At 34.1% G+C, this 11,876-nt stretch overlaps 1 long non-coding RNA gene across 1 annotated transcript in view; it reads left to right on the top strand.

Annotated features, from left to right (window-relative positions):
* Positions 1-11,397: 11,397 nt before the first annotated feature.
* The window catches only part of LOC128249704 (uncharacterized), a 170,180-nt gene continuing 169,701 nt past the window's right edge, over positions 11,398-11,876 (top strand). Inside the window, exon 1 of the long non-coding RNA XR_008265825.1 lies at positions 11,398-11,483. This is a non-coding gene — a long non-coding RNA (uncharacterized LOC128249704). The remainder of the gene's footprint in view (positions 11,484-11,876) is intronic.

Here is an 11,876-nt window from a genome sequence, read left to right on the forward strand (position 1 = left end):
AGTACACTCTACCATTAATAGAACCACTTTGGCTATTGAAAATGAACAATTGAGCCATTGTAATTCCTTAACGAAACAGGTTTTGAATCCAGAAGTAATTAATTCACTTCATTTATGCTAGAAACAACTTTTGGAAATATAGAGTATCCTAACTTATTTATTGTACTTTGGAAGCAGGGCTTTCACATGCTTTAGGGGTATATTTTAGGATAGAATCCCCTTGAAGAGGTACATGATGTCCAGAACTCAAGAATATTAATTGAAATTGCTTTGCTTCCATCTTTGCACCATGTCTTCCTTTATTCAAACAGAACTGGTAATATTTAGCAATAACAAGATCATCGTCGTCGTCGTCGTCATCATCATCATCATCATCATCATCATCATCATCTTTACCAAATGTCCACTTCTCCTCCTGGAACGTGTTAGAAATTCATCAAAGACCCAAGTCAGTTTTTATTTAGATTTCCTATCTGCTTCCCCCACCACCAACACATGCCAGGAAATCATAAGTTGTTTGTTCTACATTTTATTTTGATATGGATTCTATGGTTGGAAGCCCTTTCTCTCATCAGTAACTTTACAGAATGCATTGAATGTGTTTTATGGTAGCACTTACTCTAAAGAGTTTTCCATAACCTCAAACAAATACGATTAAAAGATCCTCTTCACTTCATATTCTTCTTTATCATTAAAAAATGTCCACCTGACTAATTGGCATCAAGTTATTTACCATTGCCTTCCAACTGCTTCACCACAGATGGACCGTCTTTTCCCTCTGAATTTTCTACTGCTACTACAATGGCCTCTGCTTCTAAGAAGCTGCTGATCTTTTGCCATCAGCACTTGCTTACTTCTGATGCCTTGACTTTCCTCCTCTCACTACCTGTATTGTCTGCCCCTCTTTAAGCCTCGTATTAACCCTTATACCCACTTCTTCCTTCCCAGAATATTATCTTTTTTGCAAATCACTCCTTGACCATGCCAATCACACCAAATTTAAAAAGGTCTGAAAACATCATGGTAAGAACCCTTTTCTCTAGACTAATCCATGACACCCTCACCTCTATCCCCACACATACACACACCAAACAACAAAAAAAGACTGTGGCTATTCACTAGAAAAAAGAAGTGACACTAGTTCTTTTGTTCTGTTGAGCAACCTGGAGAAATTATTGTGTTCTCTGGCTTAGGATCCCAATCCAAGAACAGTTGTGGAAGCTTATATTTGATCCTAAATCCATAAACTTAGATTAGATTTCCTATAAAAACAATTCTATTTTATGAAGTGATTAAATGACAAGTTTTAACTGATGGGTCCCCAATACATGTCTCAGTATTTTGTTATGATTCAAGTAAAGGGACACAAAAGGGCAGCATCTAAGACCTTTCCAATTAGACTGATCTCTTTATTAGGGTCTCTCAATCCACCTCTCTTTCTGAACTGGTGCTAGTGTTGGATATTCCATAATTGTCTTTTACCATTATGTTAATTACTAATGAGACAATCATGTTAAATCATGAGAATCTCTTGGTCATATGTTACTGTCTTGTAGTAGAACCGTTTGCCATTTATTATAAAAAGTGGATAAATGACTTTCATTACTTGACGACTTGTGAAGTGTGAAATGCATCCATGGTTGGCTATTGGTGACACCTTGACATTAGAAATTCCAAATGTCACAGTTGAGAAGTTATCGTAATCAACGATGCCATCAATGAGAATGAATCCTCTCATGTTGGAGGATAATTTGGCAGAAGTCTTTGATAAATTTATTAACAGACTTGAAAGATATCTTAGATTTATGAAACCAGGTGCAAACGATAAATTAGATTTATTTCTTTGAAGTTAGGAGATACAATGATTGGTTACCATGATGACAGAATCACCTGAAATGACAAGACAGAAGACTAAAGGTAGCTTTGCATGTCATACAAGAGCTAAATACTTCATCGCATCTAAATTTATTGGTATCAAAAATATATTTAGTGAACAAATAAGACGTTATTCAAAGAAATAACAGCATGGACAGACTATTGGAAGGTCTTGTAGACAGCTTCCAGAATATTGTAGATTCTCTGAAGCATTTGCAAACAAGGTTGTTAGAAGTGCTTATTGTAAAAAAGGGAATCTGATCAACAACTTAGTTTGTAATAAATTTAATTTTGCTTCATTTTATATTGAGATTTTACATTTCATGTCGTATGGTCCAAATAGAAGACTCTTCTATTAGTGTTACAAACGACAGCGCCACACATAATAACAATAATACCTGTTGTGAGAAATCAGCAATAATTTATGTTAGAAACATAGCAGTAAATAATGTCGTGTTGTTTATATATGTCTTAAATGTAAAATTGTTTGGATGTTTAGTAAGGTAATGTCAACACTAAAATTTGTAAGTCTCTTCGGTAGGCCACTCACACAACTCTTGAAAAGATAAATTCAAAGTGACTGAGTTCTCTTTCTTTGGTCACATATTTAGAGGTAGCAACAAGTTACTTGACCTTTGATAATTCTCTGGCTTCTTTGTGCCTGGAAAATCCAAAGAATTTAAATATTTCATTTGGTTAATTGGATGTTATCAAAATTAAAAAATTTTGTTGAACTTGTCATACCTTTGTTTGGAGGTAAACAACTTCTGTAATGTCCAATATTGGTGAAATGTCTTGAGACAATTGAAAGACTCAACGACAATGAGACAATAACTTCATCATCAGTTGCAACAGCTTATTCACGTACCTGTATTGCCAGCTGCGTGGCCAATTTACATCTGTTCATATACAATGGTATTTAAAAGATATAACTCACTTTAGATTTAGAAATTCTTGAAACAGTCAAATCAGTTGAAAATTGAGACATTACCTAAAAGCACAAAAGTTCGTTACACCTGAGCAAACAATAGTTTTCTTCTATAAAGCCTCACCTAAATCTTTCATTAAAAATGCCAATGAAGATCTCATAAAATACAATACTATCCAAGAAGAAAGAATTTGGTTGCCGATGTTCTAAGTAAAATTTCTGCAATTCCTAATAATAATGAATTGATTTGAAAATAATGAAGAAATGGATTTAACATTGATGATTGATGGAGAGATGAGACACTCCCAGCTTAAGCAAGGAAAGAATGTTTATATAGAAAGATTAAACAGTAATAAGCTATTAAGAAAATATTGGATTAAATTAGATTTTGAGATATATGTGTAACACTCATAACTCACTTTGTGAAAATTGCAACAGGCCAATTTCTGCAATAAAAAAAATTGTCTCTTTTCAATGTAGGATATAAAGCAATTTAGTAAAATGAGAGACTCAAGGAATTTACGTATTACCATTTCACATTGATTTCAGGGTAAGGAAGTTCTCACTCTATTATTCAAAGCCTGTCCTCATTATTCCCTTTTCTCGGTGTTACAAGCTTTGTTCATGGTGGCCATGGCAATCAATTTAAAAGCACTGAATTTTCGGAATTTTAAAGTAGTTTGAATATTTATAAGACTAGAATGACTCCTTACCATTCTTCCTCGTGTAGACAAAATGAACATTGAAATGAAATGATATGGTAATCTACCCAGTCATGTTTAATGCAAACTAACAAGATAATAAAACAATGAAATGAAGAACAATCACTTGTTTTAATGAATCTTTAGGTTAACGAATTATTTTAATGATTGATGCCTTCTATAGCTTTAAACATGCAATCACCTCGGCTAATAATACTTAATTTTCTACCATGAGAAAGTTCAGGAGATTGTTATCCTTAATTCTTTCAACATTGACAAAATCACTTCTTCATTAAATTTTCCCTCAGTAGATCCTAAAATATGTTTCCTTATCAAAAACAATGCTCAACCAGTTGGAAAATGACTAGTCTCAACAACTTATCTTATCCCGATGTCTTTAATCCATTTCTATCGAGGAGAGCTGTGAAACAGTCTCAACAAATCATTTATCACAAGTTCCTGGATCTGAAACACGAGATAACAATGGTGAAATGTTCAAAGCTTTATCTATGTCATTCTCTCTCTCTCTCTCTCTCTCTCTCTCTCTCTCTCTCTCTCTCTCCTTCTCTTCTGAGGGAAATATGGCTCTCACAGTGACGTTAACTGAATTAATTATAACACAGAGAAAAATAGATGATAGGGACATAGTAATACATTTGCAACAATCTCCAAATATGAAAGCTAAACAAGAAGGCCCACTTATTTGAACAACAGTATATCCTAGAAATAAACAATGGCTTTCTGTGAATATGTGTCTCTGTGTGTGTGTGTGTGTGTGAGTGTGTGCATGCTGGTATGGTGTGTATCCACACAAGTATGGCTGTGTGTCTTAGAAATTCACTTCTCAACCACATGACTTTTGATTCAGTCCTGCTGCCTGGCACTTTGGCCATTTATCTTCTGCTATTGGCTCAAACCAAGTAAAGCTTTGTGAAAGATTTGATAGACAGAAATTATAACAAGCCCATCATATATATATATATATATATATATATATATATATATATATATATACATAGTTCCACATAGGAAGGTGCATATGCATGCCTATGTTTGTTTACACTTGCATCCTCCAAAAGCCACTGAACTTGATGATGTCATTTCCTCTGTCAACAAGTCCTCTGCTACCTTTGACCCTTTGAAGAGGTGAAATAAGAGATTGCTTAACAAATAAAACAGATATGGCTCAGTAACAAGAAGTGTATCCACCTATAAAACACAGAGGAGCCTCGATAAATAGCGTTAGAATGCAGAACCTCGCATATATAAACAACTAAACATGAGAATTGAGTTCCTGATGAGGGTCTGAGAGGAACCGAAAATGGGCAAGTGACTTGTAGAGTCACATGATCTTATTGTCATCTGGGATAAATTGTTCTTCCCCCAGTTATTTTCCTTATTTCATGCTCACTTTTCTTTTTCTTTGATTTCGTTGTGTTTTTTCTTTTTCCTTTTCGTATTGTCATCAATTACTTGTTGATATTCATCTGAAATTTTTAAGTCTTCCTCATTGCTGGTGTAAGCAAGTACCACAGGATAGTATTGTAAGAGGAAATGGTATGTGCTCATCTAACAATTTGTGTGACTGTGTTTAAAGACAACTTTGTTGCAATCCCAGAGTTTAAGCTAGTGTTGCTATGAGACTGGGGGTTGTTCTTTTTTTTGTCTCTTTTCATTATTTTTCTGCCTGGTTTTTTCTCTAACATTTTCTGTTTCTTCCACACATTTACCTATAAAGTGTGTTTTACCCCAACATATGTAACAACTGGATAACTTGCGTTACTTTTAGTGTGAACAAAGATTTAGTCCATTTCTATTCTTTCATAAGTAGACATACAGAATATTTTTTTTTACTCTTTCTTTAATTATCTCTAAGGATAAAGAATTGCCGCTGGTTTGGCAAAAGTCTCCTGCTTAGATTTTTGTGGGGTAACCATGATGCGTATAAAAATTTCATTTTGTAATAAAGGAAGTTTAACCTTCATGCAGCTGCTGTATAAATGGACCACTGTATTTGAAATCGTGGAACTGTTCTATTGTTATTTCTATTTTTAATCTTTACGTACTATTAATTCTTCATTTTTTTTCATTCTTGTATATTCAGTGCTTTTTTTGATTTTGTATTGATGGTATTTTTTCCCCATTGTAGTGCTTATTCTTGTAGGTTAAATAAGCATAGTTGCCATTTTCGATGTAATTTGTGATGTGTGTAAATAATATTTTCAAAGCTTGTGAAACAACTCGTTTTTTGTTGCATGCCCACCAGATATCAATAGCTGCCTTACACGAAGCAATTATCGCTCTTTGTATAAGTATCCCCAGAGAAAACTTCATTTGGTAATACTTGAACAAATTGTGTCTCGAAGGAAAATTTAAAAAAACAATGTCTTTACACTGCAGGAGTCAATAATAATAATAATAATAATAATAATAATAATAATAATAATGATAATAATAATGATAACAATGATGATGATGATAATAATAATATTATGCTTCTGCATCTGTGATGATGAAGGAAATGGATAATCCTTTAGATCTAATGGAAAAGGAATATCAAAGCTGAACGAAACAATGTAAGACACAAATATTCATAAAAAAGAGAGAAAATAAAAGAAAAGATTTTGGAATCCTTAATTAAATCAATAATAAAGCAACAGAACAAATAATAAAAAAGGAAACAAATGAGAGAGGAACAAATACGACAGAAGTACAACATAAGAAGAAAAAAAGTCTCCAAGAATCAAAGAACACTTGCAATAAGAGGTTCCTGTTAAACTGTAAAGAATCCATCGATAGGAAAATCATCAACAATTCTTTGAACAGAGCAAACAATTTTATTCCAACCAAAAATGATTTTATCAGAAGAATTTAAGGGAAGAATATGGCCAGCAAAGGAATCACCAGAAAAGTGAATGGCAAGAAAACAACAAATAAAGGCATTTGAATTCTGATGGGTGGCCAAAGCAGCAGAAGAAGCATTACAAATGCAGAAAGCAACTGAGACACATATTTATCTGGATCAACTAAGATGAAAGGAGAGTAGTTTAATGAAATGTTGACAGAACTGGAGACAAAACCTAAATGGTTCACCGGGGAAAAAATCATCCTGGAGTCAATTCACAAATCTCCAGGGTAATAACATGCTTCTTTCAATCAAAAACTCTTGACAGCAATAGCATTTGCATAGAGTGAATAAACAGTTGGAAAAAAATTGTTTCCAGAAGAGCACAAAGAATGCTACAGAGGCTCGTATATCTGTAAAAATCAATCACTGATCAATAAAGCCAAAACTGAAGATTGCAGAAAGAAAAAGAATGGTCTGATATAGATTGATTATCCAAAGATGTTTGATAATATTCCTCACACATGGATCCTTTGTGGGGATTCATAACACTAGTTGTGAATAAGTTAGCACCAGAGATAAGAGGATACATGAAAGAGGTCATGAAAGCCTTCTAATTGACTTATCAGTCCTAATATCAGTCCTAACATTGTATTTCTAAAAATGATAAAAGAATTTATTTAAATACAAAGATCTAGAAATAGAGATAACCCAAATGCGGGGACAAAAACAGGAACATAATAATAGGTTATTAGGTGCTTTGAGTATGGTGAAAACCATGCAGAGAAAAACCTTACCAAAACTGCAGTATATTATGCAATTATATGTAAAATAGAGAAAATAGCTTTGCTAAGCAGTAAATATTACATGGAGTTCTTTCAAGAGATTAACAGATAACAAAACCAAAACAAACAACAGCACATATCTGAGGCAGACAACAACTGCACTTGTTATTGCAGTGAAAGTACATACAGGGATTTATTATAAGAACAAGATTCAGAATATTGAAGAAGAACAACTCAAAGAAAGAATTTAGACGGAAAATAAAACAAAACAATGATCAATACATAGAAATGATGATCTAGCAGAAACCAATGAAAGAATCACAGCAAAACTGACCACAAACATAAAAAAAATAAAATAGCAAAGATGGCTGTATATACAACAAATAAGACCTTACAATACTGCAGAGATAGTACTAAATGAACATAGCATACAAGAAATAAATGAATGGGTAATCAATAACTGACTGAAGAGAACTAAAATCCAAAATAAAGATGTACATCTGAGAAATCCCTATTGGAATATTCAACCAAATGTAGAATCACAATATAAATATATCCCAAAATACCAAACATCTATTAAGAGAATATATAAACAGACACAGTGCAGCAGATCATGTTAAGTTTATATTGAGCAGGACCTGAAAAAAAGGAAAAGAAAATAGAAGAGAGCAAACCAGAATCAGTTGCTATGGAAGAAGGTAAATACCTACCCAGGTTACACAAGAATAAGAATCACCAGGGAAGAACAATTATATGTAACAGAGATCCTCAGGATATTATAGTTCATAGTAACAGACTGTCTGTGTATCGTCAGGCTGAATGGTCAAATCTGTTTAATAATAATCATTGAGGGATTTGAGAGAAACTGGACTTGAACCAAGAAGAGTCTCACCTTCGGTCAAAGCACACTTTCAAAAATAATAAGAAGAAAATAAATTATATAAACGAAGCAAAAGAAGACCTTTCTTTTGTTTCAAAATAGAAAAGATCACTTTACATGCTGGAAATAGCAGCCAAATCCATCTCATCTTCTTATAAAGGAAATATAAAATGTATTTTAGTCCTAGATACACTAAAAAGAAAAAGGCAGGATGAATATGTCTGGAATGCATATTTGATCATAGGTTTTCTGGATTAGTGTTAACCTGGTGTTAAACAGTAACAACGATAAGAAAGATCCATTTAGTCTTGGATGCCTTATGTCTTCATGAAACAGGATGGTCATGGCTTGGAACAGGTTTGATTTGAAATCTGTTAGTTCAGTGATGACTTGAGAAGAAATAGCCTGAATAAGAATGAGGATGGTATATTAGATCGTGTAGACCGAGATACACTGTGGTCTCCACCTCTTTTGAAACTATATTTCTGTTGAAATACACTGCTCTTGTCACCATTAATTTTGAAAATAAGGAAGAATTTAGTAAGAATTTAGTAAGATAACTGTCATCATGAAGCTGGTATTTGGAAGATAAATTAACCCCAAGTTCTGATGGAAGATTTTAAGCAGAAGTCCTTAGTGATAGAACCAAGGAAAGCCTCAGACCGTTTGGCACTAAAAGGGTTTGAAAAATGGTTAAAAGGGTTTGAAAAGCTTGAATGTTTTTGATCAGAGACCTGTTTGATTATGGTCTTCCCAGAGTTAAACAACAACAACAACAGCAACATTAACAATCAACAAACGTCATTGATATAAAATAGTTATATATTTCATAGATACACGTTACACGCATTATGGATAGTTTGGTTAGTTTAAATTATGATTAAGTCGTTAACATAATGGAAGACAGAGAGAGAGAGAGAGGGGTGGAGTGGTAGTGTGTGTGTGGTGGGGTGGAGAATTGTCTAGAACTAGTTCTATATTTTGTAAGATATTGTATAGCATAAATATATTGTGAAAACTCAATATAGTGTTTCTGTGCATGGCAAATCACATTATGAAAGAATGCCTGCTTGCCAAGCTACAGCATTTCATGACGTTACTCTTGGTCAAAGAAAAATGATAGACATAACCCTTGACATTTTTTCTTTCCTCTTTTCCCATTCGAGATTGTTCAATAAAATGAGAAGTCTATTATATTTATTATATCGAAATCACATTGTCGCTGTATTAATCTATTAATATCGTAATCAATGTATTGAGCTGATATTTTGGCAAATAACACATAATGTCTATCCTGCCTAAATATATAAATGTCTTTGAAGAAATTGTTAGCCATTAAACGATGCTTATTCACACCACACTAACAATGGTATTTCTACAAATTCACCAGAAAACTGATAAAGGTTACATTCTTGTTCTTTTATGAGGTCTTCTATAAGCAAATTTACAGACATATCAACTTCCACTATGTAAACCTTGTAAAGGATTCAAACTTTAGAAACTCAACACACACTCTCTCTCTCTCTCTGAATGTTTTATTTTATATTAAATATTCTATGGAAGTTTCTAGTTAATTAAGATTGGCCTTCAGCTGCTAATTGGTGGAATGAACTCAAATCTTTCCAATAGCAAACGTTGTATGATTCACTGATTGGACGCAGTCATCCGTTATCTATGATTACTGAACTATACCTACCTATTACATAAAGCACCAAAGATTTTCCTGACACTCGCAATAGCTATGTGCTCCATTGATTTAGGGAATTTTATCGCTTCTGTGTGAATCCTAAGAACCAAAGGTTGCATTAGATGGCACAAATTATCTGAAGGATATAGATTAGAAGCTGCTGTAGAAATGTGGAGAGTATGAGAAGAATTATAATAATAATAATAGCAATAATAGAACTGCTACTAATAATAATTATAATAAGGATACTCAAATATAGTAATAATAATAATAATGATAATAATAATAGCTATTTCACAAATTTCTTGTATTAATTGTGTTATAGATTCAAGAGAAATATATTTGATGAAGGAGGGACAGGGAAAGAAAGGGATTGATGTTGTAGACACATAAGAGTATATAGGAAAACAATGATTGGATAGAAGGAAACAGCAGTAGTAGTAGTAGTAGTAGTAGCAGCAGTAGTAGTAGTAACTGCAGCAGCAATATATATACATAGTGCTCAGGTACGGGTTTTGTGGGAGTTTGAGAGACCATGACTGAAAAACTGAAATTCCTAGAGAAGGAAATAATGTGTGAGTGTGTGTGTGTGTTTGTGATGAGTGTGTATGTACACACACACACACACACACACACACACACACACACAAACGCACAGAGTCAAGAAGATAAAAGTAAATAGACACCTTATAAAACATTGTTTTGTGTTTATTTCAACTTGGAAAAGTTTTTATATTCTTTATTACTTGACAATTTTATCTCTCACCTTAAAGGATTTTTAGCCGAACAAAATCAACCCCCAGGACTTATTTTTTAAGCCTAGTAGTTATTCTATTGGGCTCTTTTGACAAAGCACTAAGTTATGGGGATGTAAACACACCAACACCAGTTGTCAAGTGGTGATGGGGCGGGGGGACACAGGCAAAAAGACATACACACATAGATACACACACACACACACACATGCAATAGTCTTCTTTCAGTTTCTGCCTACGAAATCCACTCACAAGGTTTTGGTTAGACACTTGCCCAAGGTGCCATGCAGTGAGACTGGACCTGGAACCATGTGGTTGGGAAGCAAACGTCTTACCCCGTGATTCCCAACGTGGGGCATGATAATATTTTGGTGAGGCATGCATAAGGTTACCTTTCGTACGCAATGTTTAGTATACCAATAGAGAGAAAGGGGGCAATTCGAGAATGAGTTTATTAAAAACAAAAAAAATTCTTTACATTCCTTCTGTGGACAATTTTATCAAATTCTGGACACTTCAGAGACATCATATTCATAAGATCTGATGTCACTAAAGAGGGAAAAGATTATTTCTTTGTAGGTAATTACGAACGCACGTGCGTGCATGCGTTTGTGTAGTACAGAACTGGTCCGTACAGAAAGCAATGCCATCTTAATTCCTTATGGAGAAATAAACTGGAGACAGACTTATGTGTGCAGGTGTGTCTACGACTCTTTTATCTCTGGCGACAAAAGATCTCGGTGCACAAGAACAATGTGGTTCTGTAGAGTATGGCAATAAACGGGGGTGATGGAGGAAGGAATGGAATGGTGTGGAATGAGTGGAAGTGAGAGGGGTAGCGTCAGTGAAGGAAGAGAAAGTGGGTGAAAGAGAGAGAGGAGAGAAGATAGAGAGAGAGAGAGAGAAAGAGAGAGATTAATGGTACCGGTAACAGACGACACACACGTATATATAATATATATGAACAGAGATGAAAATAAACAGGTCGTTTTATTATCACCGGTCAGTTTGTGAATTCAGCAAAAAGGTAAGAAAAATTGTCTACGAATGTGTTATATCATGAAGATTCCGAAGATACAAAATTTTTGGGAAAGTGGTTTTGGTGGGGTCTTAGTGGGGAATTTCGAAACATTTACCGGGGTCCAATTCAGTTCGTCTTAACTCTGAAAAAAATGGATATTTTTTAATGAAATTCTCTACAAATATACCTTGGACTATGTAGATTCCGAGAACATAGGAATTTTGGGGGAAAACAATTGAGGGCTATTTTTGAGAACTGTTCCCCACTCACAGGTGTTTCAGAACAAGTCGTCCATATTTGTTTCATTTTCTCAGTTTTGTGCGTCCGTAGATTTCCACTGAAGCAACATACAAGCAACGAAGGCAAATGAAATCCTCACCAGGAAACTTGTTGTGCTAG

This window comes from Octopus bimaculoides, chromosome 17, assembly GCF_001194135.2.
Source record: "Octopus bimaculoides isolate UCB-OBI-ISO-001 chromosome 17, ASM119413v2, whole genome shotgun sequence".
NCBI lineage: Eukaryota > Metazoa > Mollusca > Cephalopoda > Octopoda > Octopodidae > Octopus > Octopus bimaculoides.